A 17065-nucleotide genomic window follows, 5' to 3' on the forward strand; every position below is an offset into this window, starting at 1 on the left:
TTTTTTATTTTGGGAAGGAGAGTACCGGCACTTCTCAAGAGAAATGCTATACTTTTAATTTGAGAGTACCGGCACTTCTCAAGAGAAATGCTATACTTTTAATTTGAGAGTACTGGCCCTTCTCAGAAACAAGCAGGTACTCTGCTACAGAGTACCAACACTTCTATTTTTCCATTTCAAGCACTGATTCTGATGATTGTTATATTGAAGCTTGCTGAAAGGTTTATCTTGAATGTATCTCAGCACCAGAGAAGGCATGCTTACAAGTTAGATGGTAGTTGCCTCATGACAGACAGGCTGAGATTAGGCCAAACGTGGAAGAACAGCGTTCTACTCCAACACAGAGAGTCTAAAATAGAGACACTCAGAAGGTACATCCGATCCATATAAAGTGAAACACATGATGAACTATTGTAATCAGATACTACATTATTAGCCATATTTTTTAGATATCTTCTGCTACCCTTAGAAGTCAAGGCTCTAAAGAAACACAGGTCGAAGCAATGATATCCAGTGTCTCCGTTTTCTCTCTTATGCCATTCTCCTTTGCCTGGTCTACGAATAAGACATTTTGCTTCTGTGGGTGGTTGGCTGTTGATACAGAGAAGTGTAGAAACATACACTGCTCCCATTGGGATCAGTACCATAAAGTGCTTTCTTACATTCAAGAGAGGGGCCGGGGATATATCTTGTGAACATATTATTTAAAGAAATGAGGGCCTATGGAGTACAAAATACAGTACATAATACATGGAAGATTAAAACTGATCTGTCTGTAGACTAGCAGTCAATCCAGCTGTTTCAAGTAGGGCAAGGCATGATTATATTCTTACAGTGTTCCGACAGTTGCACGTTTTACTTTTGGGAATGCAAGGTATGTGGAATTCCCAAATTTAATACAGGATTGGATAGAATCACTGATCACATTACCCTACGGGGAATAGAGAGAACGGGGAAAACTCTTCATTGTGCTCCATTATGGAAAATACAGGATTTCAGAGCAGGTGCAATTCTGGCAATACTTATCCTGCTAAGCATCTATCAAAACACTTATTTTCTAACAGCCTGAATTGGCTGTGGACAAAGGCCAAGACAGCCTAACCCCAAACTACCCTCCCCCACATAAGTGAGTAGTGTTTTGGAACCATGATCTCTGTCTTTAATCAATTAAGCTTTAAACAATTCAGTGTCCTCCATTGAGGCAACACCTCCACCACAGAGCAAATCATTCAGCCTCATCCAGATCCTTTCCTTTTACATCCAGGAGGAACCGGGTAGGGTATGTATATATAACATGTCCTTTTAAGTTGAACATCAGCTAATGGACACATGTAAAAAGTAGGATATATTAGGAGCCATTACCGGAGCAGGAGAAACTGTGAACAGCTGAAAAATACCCCAGCTGACTCGTTGAGTACAAACCCTTAAAAAATTACATAAACCAATTCAAAAAAACATCCCCTATGGCCAAGTTATGTGATGCATGATCACGGGCCAGGGGGCAGCGACTCAATCAACGGCTTCGCCGAGGAGCAGATACACTTCTAGCCGTCACTTCCTGTTACCAAGGGAAGGATGGGGAGAGCGAGAGCACGGCCCGAGGTCTGTCTTCAACGAGGGTCACGCCACCGGGAGGTGATCCCAGAAGGAGCCCGGCGCGCTTAGTATAGTTCCAGACGCCCGACGCCGATGACCAGGAGGAAAGAAGGGAGCCGGACATTATCCGGCACCACCTGCAAGCCGGCCATGTCCCTGGAGGGGCGTGGCTGACCAAGGTACGAGGGAGACTGGGGGCCATTTGGGCGAACGCTACCCGGGACGACTCTGAAGCACGGGGTGGGGGTACCTAGCATCTGAACCCTCCCGTGTCTCCTCTCCCTTTGCCACTGATTCATCTAGTGTTTGTCCCTCACTAAACCACGGTCCTCTGACATACCTGGATTATTCACGGTGTTGGATGATTTGATGTCGGTGTTCCTCCACTCCCTTCCCTCAATTACGTGCTTCGTATATGTGAAAACGGTACTTCACATGGTTCTTGTTTTGTTTTTTTTCCTTCTGCCGACCCCACGTGACCACCGCTGCCTTTCACCATCTCCCCTATCCTCCTGGAGTATGACCAAGTGATCTTTCCCCACAAGCACGAAGTGGAAACGTCGACTTACCAACCCGAAAGGAAGAGACTTTAAGTTACTCTTTATTTGGTTCCCTTCCACTCAATCTATTTAGGTTGGACAGTCCCCTGCCTTGTTCAAACAAAGTGACGCTTCGTCCAGGAAACTTTGCAGGGGGCATTTGTTGGCGTCAGAGGACTACAGGTCCCAGGATCTCAAGGGGCCTCGCCAGCTGCATTCTATCGGCCCCTCCCACTACCGGCAAGATACTCGACCCCCGCAGACAGGTGGTCGCCGGGCCAAGCCCGGGTAAAGGGCGGGCTGTTTGTGGCCGTTAGGGGCCGGGCAGGGCAACCTCCTGTGGCTGGCCTGATACAGGGTTGGTCTGCCTTGTCCTAGTTATTACGTATCATTTAGCCTAATTTTTGTTGTTATGTGTTATTAATATTTTATCTTTTGGTCCAATTTATGGGGGGTTTTACTATTTTTGAGTGTCTTCTCTCACTGTTTTACCATGAACTGTGATTTGTGAACTTCACATTGAAGTATCATGGGCAAAAACATTTTCCCTAATTCTCACCCGTGCACAAGACAAATAACAGCCTCAACCACCCCAGTGCCGACTTTAACTGCTATAGACAAAATGTTACAAAAAACCATAGGGGTGGTTGCGTCGGCTATAGAGAATACCGAAAGACGTCTCTCTCTCACACCTGGTATATTACCCCCCTCGCTAATTGGGAACATAAGTGTATCCACTGTTAATTCTCCGGATTCTTATGTTGAGCTTCCAAGTGCGCAGATTGATCCGGTTGTTACCCCTCCTACCAATTCTGCAGTCCCTTCAGTCCCGCAGGGAGCTAGAAAGACACTAAAGCCTTGCTCCAGAACTAAAAAGTCGAAACCTACTAATAGGTTAGCTAAGAGTAATATACCTATTATAGATTACCTAGAGGCAGACTCTGCTCCACCTTTTTCAACTTTATCTCCACCGGTATGGGCTACTCATTTACTAATTGATTTTCAAGCCCAACTGGAACAACTCATCAATTCCCATTTAAAAATTTTGATGAGTAGAATTGATAAAGTAGTTTTATTGATAAACATTAAAAATGGAGGACGAGATCTGCCTCCTATTTCAACTGGGAATACTATCGTGAAAGTAGCTCCAGGTAACACCAAGCAGGCCTCACAAGGCCATAGCTCAAAGGGAGGTTCTTGTTTAGAAAATCTGGTTCAGGGATCGGTCTCAATTAATACGAGCAAACGAACCCCAGATACTAATGTCTCTGGCTCTGTTATTCCACCTAGGGTGCCTCCAGTTAGGTAGCCCGATTCCCCGTAATCCATCTCCCACCCTTAAAGACACTAGTAAGCAGCGGGCGGGTCGGGGTTCGGCGCTCCAAGGCTCTGCTTCGAAAAATGGTAATGTATCCCAACAACTCCCACTTTGTCCCCAGTTACCACCTGAGGCTTCTCCGTACGTGGTGGTTTTATCAGGGGTTCCTTCGTTGTCAGGTGAGCGTGGAGAAACTTTCCCCGAGTTGAAGAACAAAGTTATCTTTTGGTTGAATAGACACAGACCATTGTTGAGTTCGGGCCAGGGGGAAATTCTATTTGCTAGAAGAGTTAGCTGGTTGGGGAACAAACCCAAGGATATCGGTGGGGATTGTGAGATTGTTAATTTTAGGGATCCCAGAGTGGTCAACCACATCCTTGAGTGGGGAGGCCCGTGTAATCTGGGTTCAATCAATCCTCTCCCCTTGGGGTATTTCTATTCACGGGTTTTACTACCGGGTGGGCCCGTATCAACTTATTTCTATCACGGCCACAGGTAGTGGAATATAATGTACCCGTAGATAACACTTTTAGTGTCTTGAATAGTGTGGACTGACTATGTCATCGATCGTGGCCTACCGTAATGTCCCCCAATGTGGCGGATTGTCGTGTGGTGGAGGGTGGGAGTGTTAAGGAGAGTTCTCCCCAGCGGGTTTTAGGGGAGAAGCAAGCCGGAACAACAACGTCCACACACAGCCCATGTCTTAATAGTAGCCATTTGGGAGATGGTCTGGTTCTGGAGACCTCTCTAGGATCACCCCCTTTTAATGTGCTAGAGTCTACCATATCTAGTCCCGTAAGGGCAGATTCCCGTAGATCTTTAATTAGGCCCTGGAACGTAGCAGGGCTTGGGTCTAAGTTATCCAATCCAGAGTGGGGTGAGTTGCTGGACAAATATGACTTGTGTTTGTTCCAAGACACTTGATTGTTGACTCCCCCGATAAGGGTAGGCTTTGCAACATATGATATCCCGGCTGTGCAGGGACCCAGGGGACGTCCTTCGGGGGGATTATGTATTTGGGTAGCCACACATTTGGGGTGTTCAGTTAAAGTAATAGATTCTCAATCCCAGGACATCCTCTGTATTATACTTAAAAACTTGGATGGTTCGTCGGTGGCGGTCATTAATGTTTACTTGCGCCCTATTCCCATCCGGTTGGGGTTATCTACCCTAGAGACTCTTGATGAACTTCTTTCTATCTTTCCTTCACCGTCACATAGTTATCGAGGGTGATTTTAACTGTCATTTCGAACCTTTGGCAGGGATCCCCTCTGTAACCTTAGATGAGGATTCTATTTGGCACATCCAGGAGTGCTCTATGTATTCGGTAAAGCGTCTAACACCGTTGGCCCTACAGATTAATAAGCTCCTAATAACACAGTCTCTCAGAGCTTGTAATGGGAGACTCCCTCCCGATGCCCCTGGGAAGTGTACATATAACAGAGTGGGATAAAGTACAACCATTGACTATATTATGGTCAATGTGGAATTCTGGCCCCAACTGAGGGCTTTTACTGTAATTAATAGGGTAGACAGTGATCATAATCTCTTATCACTTGAACTAACACATACATTGGGACATCAATACGAACTGGGGGAATTGGAGATATTCCCTGACTCGAACTTAACCCTAGTGGCGGGGGGTAGGCGCATCAGGTGGGCTAAGTTTGTGTTAGCTCCTGATAAAATAGCTCATCTATATCAACATGTGGCCACCTCTCTAGCAGAGGCTTTTGAACTCCCGGTTGATAAATACGATCTCACCTATTTCCAGGAGCTGGAGAATATTCACTCTAAGCTTCTTTCTACTTTGCCCGATTATTTTTACACTTCAGTAAACACTAAGCTACGGGATAAAAATCAGGCCCACTGGTTTACCAATAACTGTAGGGCGGCCAAACGGGCTCTTGTGAGGGAGGTTAAAACTGGTTCCCTGTTGAGTATTAGGGAGGTTAGACACACTTATAAACGTATTACTATGGAGTCCAAGTCTGAATGGGAGGCCTCGAGATGGGCTAGTATCAAAGATGCCCTGGAAGGTCGCGATTACAGGGCCTTCTGGAACCTAGTAAGATCAGGCATGCTAGAGGGGCCCCCGCTGTAATACCTAACTTGAGTGAAGAGGTTTGGATAGCCCATTTCAAGCCTCTATTCACCCATTTGGATTCTGTATCTCCAGCAGACCTGGCCTCCCCATTGAAGGGTATATCTGCTTCAGCGCCACTAGTTGTAAGGGTCTCTGATTATCAACTTTGTACTATCCCTGAAATCCAGGCGGCTCTGGACAGGATCACAGGCGATCTATTCATGAGTGAACAGAAGGTTTGGGCTCCCTATATTTTGCTATACTTTAATGCTATTTTTCATGGCATGGAGATCCCCCTAACCTGGCGGGGTGCCGAGATTATTCCCATTCATAACAAGTCTTCCCCACTCGATCCGGCCAATTACCGCCCCATTAGCCTCATTGATGTCCTGCAGAAATTGTTTGCTCGCCTTCTTTTAACTAGGTTGCAGAGTTGGATGGACGAACACCACATCCTAACTCCCCTCCAAGCGGGCTTTCGTGCCAAGGTTTCTACAACTGACCAACTGTTTAGACTTCAGTTGGTTTACTGGAAAACAGTGACCATGGGGGCTGGTAGCCTATACCTGATATTTGTGGATCTCCGATCCGCGTTTGACCTGGTTCAGAGGGACAAGCTTTGGGCAATACTGCTAGAGATGGGTGTTCCGACATACCTCTGCCACTTATTCGAACGTTTGCATCAAGGCACTTTTGCAAGGGTGAGGTATGGGAGGAACGGAGAGCTTTCCGCTCCCTTTGCAGTGGAAAGGGGTGTTTGGCAGGGGTGTGTTTTGGCCCCATACTCTATTTTCCTTGTTCATCAATGGTTTGATTGAACACTTAATGGGAGTGAGGGATTTAGATTCTCCTAGTCTAGCAGCCCGTAAGATACCAGCCCTGATGTTCGCTGATGACACCCTTTTGTTATCAAAATCTCCTATGGGTATCCAGTGAACATTAGAGGCGTTTTGTTCTTTCTGTAAATCTAGAAATCTGGAGATTAATATTTCTAAAACCAAATATATGGTTTTTAATGCAAGACCATCAAATTATCCCCACCCTCATTTGGAGGGCTCTGTGTTGGAAAGAGTCTCCACTTTCGACTATCTAGGGATAACACTAAATTATAGGATGGGTTGGGGGTCCCATATAGCTAGGGCTAACATGAAGTTGGCCCAATCCTCTGGCGGTATACTAAAGGTTTTTAATGAGTGTGCATCTAAATCTCTGGGCCCGCCAGTGGAAATCTACAAGGCCCAGGCTAGAAGTGGGGCGCTTTACGGAGTAGAGTTATGGGGTCATGCTAATGCAACCTCTTTGTCTACTACCGAGAAAAGTTTTATTAGACGCTTATTGAGACTTCCCCAGAGTACACCCCTGATCCCTTTACGATTAGATATTGGTCTGGCCCCGATACAGGAGGTTATCCTTAATTGTCCATTGTTATACTGGAGGAGACTCTGGTCTACTCCAGAGCTATAGTGAGGACTTGAGGGACTTTCTGACTACAAGGGGCTCGGGTAAAATACCCTGGTTAAAACATGTCAAACAGCTTTGCTATGCACTGGGTAGGGGAGATATGTGGCTATTCCCTGAGGAAACTTGTCCCCTGATTACTAAAAGGGCGTTGGTCGTCGTACTCAAGCAATATCGGTGAGATCTTACTATATCAAATCTATCATTGGGTAGGTTGACCAATTGATTTTTGGAGGCCAAGGATAATTATTATTTTGAGAAATTCTTGGACGATATCCAGCCCTCACTGGCAAAGAAGTTATATGTCCAATTTAGACATGGAACTCTTCCAGTGCGGGCTGTGACAAACAAGTGGTCTAATGTTCCCAATGTTTCAAGCTTATGTTCTGGTTGTGAAAGCGTTGAAGAGACGGACCAGCACGTTTTGTTCTTTTGCCCGTTCTACTCTAGGGCTAGAGCTAAATGGATCGTCCCACTATGCAAATCCAGGGGTCTAAGGGATTATAGGGAGGTATTTAGAATATTAAAATATGATACCAGCTTTTTGATTGTGTTTGTTACCTTCAGATATCTTTTTTCTCTGTGGTGCGCAAGAGGCGCTAAAATCAAAAATAATAATAACATTTCCTAAAATTGTGCTATCTTAATCATTTAATTTTAGAAGGCACCCCCACTAGTATACAGCCTAGGGATTGATCCAGAATTAAAAGGTATTTTTTTTTCTTCTCTTTTTTTATAGGATTTTTACTGCTTTTAATATTGTATTTTAAATCTACTTGAGGAATATTATTTGTATCCGGAGTCCCCAGAAGTGGAACTTTCTTGTATATTGTCATGTCCATATTTTAGTTGTATATATATATATATATATATATATATATATGTGCTTTTATGGTTTTTAACCGATAATAAAGCTTTTCTGACTGACTGATTAAGAAACTGGTGGTCGACCGTGTTGGAACATGGCCATCAATTCTACCCAAAATTGTATTTCAACACCATAGCCATAAACAACCACTCTAAGATCATCCTATACAGAAGTTACCTAAACCTGGCCTTAAACTCATCTAACAGGCCAACTTACTCTACAAAGCTATGCAACTGGGCGGTAACGACTTTCTCCAATTGTTTTCCTGGCTAAGGCAGTAATTCGATTGTTAGGAGCCTTGCCATTTGATGATAGTAGATTTGTTTAAGTTGGTGAATAATCACTTATTATTTAAACCCAGTGGAACACAACCGGACTCCATTGAGTGTTCATTGAAGTTAGAAGAATGGCTGGAGGATGCCCTAGAAATTCGAAAGGTGCAAACCATCATATTGACCATGCATTGCCACCTGAGACAGATAGATTTGGTCCCTTTGACCACTACCTTATTCAACATTTCGACTTTGCAACCAAAGAGGGCGTGTTCACCAGTGTATGAGAGAATACAGAAGAGCCGGGAGTACAGCTACCATTGAGTCGCAATTCTCACTCCAGACTGTTTCCAAGTAGCCTTCAGAATCGTATTGCAGCATTACCTTGGAGAGATGTAAGGGGAAGCCTACCTGCAAACGCAGTCTGAACATGCCTGCCAACAGGACGTCACCTGGTTCACCGACAGCGAAGAATAAAAAATTAGCTAGCATTCGCGCCAAGAATTTTCAATTCTATTAAGGACACGGAGGCGAGGATTGTGCTTCTCTTTCTTATATTTGCTACTCACAGCAGCCAATGAACAACGTTTTGTATGCAAATAAAAACGACATTTCCCATGATGCTTGTCCATACATCACATCCTGTATAGCCCCATAAGAGCCACAGTGTCCTGTTTCTCCTCCTCTTTCTTTGCTCGAACCTTAATAATCAATAACATTAATACTTTAGTCCAAAATAAGGAATATGAGTCCAATAATCATCCTCCAACGTGGCAGAACCATATCCAAACTGGAATTTCACGTCTTCTAAACCAGAAGAACACCTGCTCCGTCTTCTTTTCCCAGAACCTGAAAGGAATGAGACAGGGAAAACCAGTAACTTCTGCTTACACAGAATATCAAGTACATGCGGGTGGGTAATTATTACCAATATTGTAATAAACCGGGTGGGATGATCCTCGCCTCAGTGTCCTTAATAGAATTGAAAATTCTTGGCGCGAATGCTAGCTAATTTTTTATTCTATTACAGGACCAGAGGCTTCGGATTATGCTAGTTTAACGCTTATCCAACTCAACTACAGTCATATCACCCACCGGTTGAATAATAAACTGTTTAAATATAGAGTGAGAAATCAGTCAGTATATCTTGAAACATCCTGTACTATAGGAATCAGCAAAACACTATTGAGAGATATGGTCCAACAAACAAACTGTCTCAAACATTTGGTTATGGATATCGCATCCTGGCATAACTGCCATCCACCACTGGCTATAATAGCCGTAGACATATGTAAAGGTTCTATAATGTAATCCACAGTTATAGCACACCAATTATATCACAACCTCAGGAGTAACACCAAGTAAACTCCCTTGTAAACTTTGAGGCATGGAAAACACACGTAATTTGCATCATTTGAAACATAATGTGAACAGGCCTTGACCAGATGTAATTCTGACATTAAGTATAATGAAACTTCCTGGAGTAGATACCGTACCTGTAACACCGTGGGCCTGTCTCGTCGTTGGAACACCGAAAGGTAGAAGGTCTCGTAACACAGCCTGACGATAGGCTATTCCTTGCCGACATATTTTGTTAGCCACTGTTTCAAAGAAGAAAATCGAGAGAACCTCCCACAGAGGATTATTCTGATCTGGGTTTTTATGCCACTCATTGCCTTTAACTTTGCCTGTATCTAAAATGACCTGCATAAATGGCCAAATGGCCGCTGCGAAGCGAACGTCGCGCAAAACCGAATTACAGTACCTGCTGAAATATACACAAAGTAGGAAACTCAGCCCTCACGGAGATAACACGACGGGTACATACCAACAACGCGATCTTCCGACGCCTAAAAAATTTTGTGGTTGCGCGGAAGGGCTCAGGGATGCTAAATGAACACCGACAGCGGGTCCGAAAAGTGTAGATCGTACCAAAAAACAATGTTTTTAAAATATATATATATATACCACCTAGGGAAACTGAATGTACAGGCCTGACATGTTCCGAACCCTGACTCTGTGCCACCAAAAGGCGCCTGACTAACTTTTGAGCTAGTTCCTTGGTATATCATAAAGGACCACTGCCCCCAATTCACCATGCGCACCTCTGCATGAAATGGAATGTTGTAAGGGGTCACGGAGAACTCAAGAGTCGGACGCCGCCGACTCGAGGAGTACTGAAAAAACAAAATGGAGACTCCCCTACAAGAGTTGTTAAGATCGCTTCCGCTAAGCCATGCAATTTTGCGTCACATTCCCCGAAATGTGGATGGAATGGAGGAAAAAACATAGTTCAGTCCCACCGACAGCCGTGAGACAAGGCATACAGCCTTTACCCCCTGGATTTTATCTCCAGCCGAACGTCTGCGATGAATCCTTCCTGCCACTAAAGGTCTGCGGAGCAAGAACCCAGAAAAAAGGCTACAACCAGTGAATATCCTTCGGGTGAAGCTGCCACCTACCGCCATCTGGAGATACCAGAATTACCAGTCCGCCACTGCGCGCTGTTGCTACGGATTCTATTCCGTAATGACTTAAATCTGATACTTCCGGCAGAACGCCAAAAGTCCGTGACCAAATCCGCTAGGAACATGACCTCGTACCCTTTGTCTTGCCGATGGCTCTCACAACCGAGATATTACATGATGTGAGAAGTACGTGTCAAAAGACCTATGTGGAAAAAAAGGACTGGAAAACACTGGAGGACAGGAAAAACAGTTTGACAGACTATGCTAAACGCCTTACTACTTCGGCAACTGCCCGAAATGAAACCCTCTGCACGGGTAACGTCAGGATGGGCTCCATTGAAGCTCCCACGTAGGAGCTTGTAAAACAAAATCTAAGCCAAGCGCCACAAGTGTATCGAAGAGAATGGCCGAAAAAGCCATCACAAATCGTAACCCCGAGGGCAAATTGGAAACCGACGAGGAAACTGACCTCGGGAAAGATGAGAGGCTGAAGTCTATGTCTGTGCTAGGATAAACCCACATATATATATATATACACATTACACCTATACACACATATACATATACATACACACCTACATATACATCCCGTTAAACCTGAATGGGAAGACGCCCTATTCCCGTGAGGGAGCAATCACCTAAATAGAAAGCTTGGGGGATTATACAATTCCTCCTCAAGTTCGTCATTGGAGCAGCCGCCAAGGACGGGAAGGAAAAATTGGCGACCACGAGATGCTCTCCCGAAAGCCATATAGTAGAAAAGTGTGTGGAACATGGTGGGAAAGCAATTGCTAAAACAGAGTCCCTAAACGGTTCACAAGGACCAGCCCCGCAAAGGACCCACCGAAGTTCAGAGCGTGTGACCAAAGGTCAACTATGTCTACATATCATAGACGTGCCCCGTAACAAAACTGTCCCAGATGGGTTCTGTCGCCAAGGCTCAGCGCAGTCAGGACATCAAGTTGTCCATCGCTGCTTGCGTCCGGCCCTGACCCGGAGGTTGTCCTGGCAACCTGGCAGCTCCGGGAAACCCTTTCTGAGATTTCTTGTACAACTAGCAAGTAAAGAAGGAATCTTCCACTGTAACCAATGTATCCGGCCGCAGTTCTCGAGCTATAACTATTGCGCCCCTGATCTAAGTCCCGTCGAGCGCGCGCGGATGCCCTAATATTTGTCATGTCGAATGATATAGAAAAGAAACATGCCCAAGGAAAAGTGACTCAAAAATGATGGGCGTCAATCAAGCTTTGCGTCCCTGAGCTAGGGCTGGTACATCTGGGGCCCGGTTGACCTACTCAAGGGCGTGTAGAACCTGAGCGTCAACATGATTATTTCGGGAGCCTTGTGCGCTCCGCTCGACTAGATCCCATCCTCATTATATATCTCACCCATGCAGTGTCATGAGGTGTCCGTATTCAATATAGTAGTGCCAAGCACAGCGTAACGGAGGAGTAGAGGGGGAGCCTACCCTGTGCACACGAAGTGAAGATAATAATGTATCGGCTCCTCAGCAAAGCTGTAGTCAAATTATTCCAGCCCCATGGGCGTCCGAGTCATAGTGAATTATCAGGAGCGTGTGCGCACTCCAAGGGCCAGCCGATTGTTACAGCCTGGAAGGCGTACACAGAAGTCTGCTCATGTAAGGCACGAGGCTCTGTGAACCTGTGAAGCAAAACAGGGACGCGTGCGACGCGCGTAAACCAAATTGCCCAAATGTAGCCCAATTGGGTTACGCACACCGGAGTGTTATGACTCCATAACCGCACTCGGCGACTAGGGAAAACCTTTGGCGGAGAAAGCGCGAAATCGCGCAACGATCATAGAGCAACCCTATGGAAATGACAGGAGTAATGTTGAATCAGAAAACCATAATCATTGAAACCTAACCTGAGTAATAATCTAGACCCAAGCACTGTCCCACAGTGACTCATTTTGAATGCTGCAACAACAGCGCCGTATCTCAGCTCTTGAGGGAGCGTTATAATTCTGTGTTCAGCAGTACCAAGTCCTTCCCATGAGGATCAACAGAGGCCCAATCAGTTAAGTCGCAGGCATCATCAGTGCGCCATCTCCACTCCAGCGGGAGCGACCTTGATCTGAACCCCGACGGGCAGTACAGTATTAACTACGCCTAAATTGTAATAAGAGTTCCAATTGTAATATAAAATAAATCTAGTCCTGCGAAAAAACACAACCCAGAAACCCTGGGTGCGAACCGCGAACCTCTGGGGTTGGAGGCAAGAGCCTTGCCCCTAGGCCACATAGACTTGCTGCAAGCCTTAAGCGCGAGGGGAACCTGAATGGAAGCCGCCAAGAGCAGCGCGGCACTTACAGGTCAGCGGGAGCACCATTAAGCCCGATCAGGCCGCCCACATTAAAATACTCCCCGCTCCTGGCGGGGAACGCGTAACACTCGCTTTTAAATAGGAAACGGCGGCGCGAAATGAACAGAATAAACGGGAATTGAACCCGTAACCGTGAGAGTACTAGTCTCAAACCTTAATCATTAGGCCACAGCGACTCCGCCATGCGCGTGAAACAGCGCGGTACTCAGCGGCCAGCAGGGAGTGAATCGAAGGCCGTACAGGCCGTCAGTGTAACTATTCAAGCTCTGCTCCAAGCGGGAGCGCATTACCCCAATCGGGAAACTCTAAAGGGGCCTGCAAGCCATCGGGGGTCAGTAAGCTGATGACAATCGCGCCCGCGAGCGCTGAATCGAGCAATACATGGCACTGTGAAACAGAAGACAAATTGCCCCCAGCACAAAAACACAGACGTTTAAACACAATTATTCCATCTAGCGCGATATAAGCGCAAACATAACTGCAACATCAAAGATAATTCAACAGTCAAATAAGACATGATGCACAACATAACGTTCTGAGCACTTAACTGTCTGCGTGAGCAGCAAAGAAAGAGGAGGAGAAACAGGACACTGTGGCTCTTATGGGGCTATACAGGATGTGATGTATGGACAAGCATCATGGGAAATGTAGTTTTTATTTGCATACAAAACGTTGTTCATTGGCTGCTGTGAGTAGCAAATATAAGAAAGAGAAGCATAATCCGAAGCCTCCGGTCCTGTAATAGATTCTGCTGACTGCAAGGATCTTCATCGAGGAAATCTTAACGGATCGAGAAGGCCCAGGAGCCGTGAGGTCATGCCAGGCAGTAGCTAAAAACAATAGCAAAAACATCTGCGTTGAAGAGGTGTTTACCACCCTCAGGTATCGAGAAAGCCAAGCATTCCAAGCCCCTTTAATAACCTGTGCCGGTAGTGATCTCTTCAGTAATCCCATGGGTGTCTCAAGCAAGTCTGACTTACACACCAGATGTGGTGCCAGGAGTCCTAAACTGGATCTGCTAATCCTTATTCTGAAACTGCTGCAATTATCATTTTAGCTAAAGTAGTTCGGGAGATCATGCGACGTTACTCGACTTACCTCTGCGCCTCAGAGCCCACAGTTGTGGGTTCTGAGATACAGGCCCTCTACTTTCATTGGTCATCTGTCAAACTAGTTTTTCACATATAGAGAGTGAGAGAATAAACAACGTAGTTGCGTTCTCCCAAATAAACTTTTTTACACAATACTAAAAATTGACATCAAGTAGGCTCGAAACATGCCATTCTTATAGAAGTTGTTCACACCTAAAGGGAAAGGAAAGTGTGTCAGCTTGGAACAGTATGACCAAATAAGGAGGCATACATACTAGGAGTATTTGTACGAATACAGCCCCTATATATAAAAAAAGAACCCTTGAACTACATGAATACGTGGTATTATACTCGTATATAGAAGTCCTGAATACACGCGAAATGATTCTAAGGGGTGGGGAAATAGACGACCAACTTGGATAGTCGGTTAAAACAGTAAACAAAGATACAAACAAGACGATTTAAAAAATTTACCATGGTGTTGCATATTGTTATTGAACTAATAGGACTCCATGCAAATGACTCTAGCGCGGGTCAACAGCATGTATAGTAAGCGACTTTATCACTGTCCTTCCTAACTGCAGCATTATCAGCAGAAGTATTGTCTCGTACCCACAGAAATAATCCTCGAAGTTGGACACAACCGATAAATAAAAATTAAAAATAAATAAAAAAAGTAAATAAACACGAGGGGATTAGAACACCGACAACACGATCGTATCGAACTACACTACCCAGAAATCCTGTAGTTCAACGTTACATACGTCAGCAAATAACTCAACATTTCGTATTTTAACCATAGAGAAAATACGTAACGGGAAAGAACAAAAAACCAATGAAAATGAAAAGCCCTACTTAAGAGACACGGCAGCCGCGTACACATCTCCGACGGCAGACGATGTGTTTGACAAGGTGTAACGGCGGTGCGGTGTCCTTGACGAAGTAAGTTGGATGGGGGCTGCGTATACCAGGGATGTCGAAGTATAACGTTTTAAGACACGCATCATGCAGCGTAGACATAGAGACAAATCCACAAATGCGGGAGACCATTTATTGTTCTACCTTTGCCATAGAATGGAGTTATAAGCTGGAGGGGTACTTAAGTAAACCGTGCAGAGGGAGCTGGTTCCTTAACAAATAGCGCACCAACGAGGGACGTAATATTGAGTATGAAGGGATATTAGAAGGGTGGAATTTCTAAAGCAGACTAACACACAGGTTAAACATTACGAAACCACTGTCGGGGGTGAAGTGCTAACGGAATTAAGATGGAGCACTAGTACATAATTACCGTGGAAGTAGGATTACAAGATGTTATGCTTACATATAACCATGGCGACAAGAGCTCCCTGCGACAGGGGGTGTAGTTTGATGAACATCCAAGAAATGTTTTTATATCGATATATATCTTTTATTCAGTGTTTGACTACAGGACAGCACCTGAACACATGAGAGCTGCATGATGCTAGTAGGCATCAAACAGTAGGTGAGCGTCATCATGATTCAATAGACTGAGTAAAATTTATGTCTCATCAAAACACCCGCTCCCATTATTTAATCTAAAAACAACACGCTAAAGAAAGGTTTTGTAGAATATAGATTATTAGGATTGGTGGCTAACACAACTGTAGAGTCACGGTCTTCCCACTTATAGACAACACCCTCTTGATGGTGATCACGTAGTGTGGTGAATATATTTTTTAGTGTTGTGGCAATTGTTTTTGTTAAAATGGATTGAATAGTGAAATCCACTAAGCCCTAATTAGTGAGCACATAGACAGGTGGTACACCAACACTCCAACTGTAATTCAGCGAATATGAGCACTAGATGGGCTGTAGACAGGATTATTTCATGTCCTTTAAGGAAATATATGATATTGTCTTTTCCATGTCCCATAGAAAATCTACTGAAGTTGGAGTTAACACACGGACAGGTGAGTGCATTAGGCCTCACGTTTTGATGGGTTGCATGTAACACATGCACGGCTACACGGCAGGGACCTTAAAGAATAAGGCACAGAGACATAACGCCCTGACGAAGGCCCTCAGACCCGACTGGGCTACCCATATGGGCCGAAACATGTTGGCACACAGTTGAGGGTATATTTGAACAGAATTAAGTTCAAAATAACCCCAAGAAAAAGTTTTTAGTGATACCATGAGTGCCCGTGAATAAAGGACTCAGAAAAGGGTACACTCATAGGTATTTTTAAATCTGATCTGGTTCCCTGCTTAACCAGTTATTCATTTATCTAAGCACTCCCATTACATCTTTGGTTGAGTCCGCCCAGAGAGTACCATCTTCTCTGGGTGTGGAGTATTTGCCTATGATGAAGCATGTCACTATTATGTGAGTGAGGCTTTTACTTCAATATCTTTGATATTCCACCTGAGAAGTAGGTAGTTGAATAACATTCTAACACATCCTTAGATCGGGTTATTCTGCCAGTTTAACAGTAGTTGCTGATTGTGTAAAAAAAACATCTGTCAAACTACTCAGGAACAGGCCTGAGTAGCCTGGTAGCCATTAGACTTTGGACTCCAGTGACATTCGTCTCAACACCAGGCATGATTCACAACATTTCCCACCCCAGAACACCAGGAAGATTGCAAATAAAGCATTTGAATTATTGAAAGAGAAGGCACCTACTTTCTTAAGGTGGGGGGAGTATTTGTACATCACCAGTCAGAATTGTAACAGGCGTAGGGGGTGCATAACATAAAAAGAAAATCACTGCATTCCGAAACCAACAGGAGAATTAGTTTTGTCTTTGCTCTAATGCAGACCCCAAACGTTTCCAAATAGCTACGAAAACAGCAGAAGAGTCCCCCGCCGGATAACCTAGGCAATGGGGCTTAATGCCAAAATAAAGCATTGAGTCGAAGCTCCATACACGTTCGCGGTCAGTTCTCTGGCCCAGGGGCATTTGGCACGTCTGGGTTTCACCATTTAAATAGGTTTAATTCCTAAAATATTTATCTACCGGTTAATTAAGTCCTTTTGATTTAGAAAGTTAAGATCTG

General features: G+C 44.7%; 1 protein-coding gene across 1 annotated transcript in view; it reads left to right on the top strand.

Annotated features, from left to right (window-relative positions):
- HSPBP1 (HSPA (Hsp70) binding protein 1) overlaps positions 1-17065 on the top strand; it is a 282294-nt gene that overhangs the window by 39796 nt on the left and 225433 nt on the right. The window lies entirely within an intron of this gene.

Source organism: Triturus cristatus, chromosome 7 (genome assembly GCF_964204655.1).
Source record: "Triturus cristatus chromosome 7, aTriCri1.1, whole genome shotgun sequence".
Classification (NCBI taxonomy): Eukaryota; Metazoa; Chordata; class Amphibia; order Caudata; family Salamandridae; genus Triturus; species Triturus cristatus.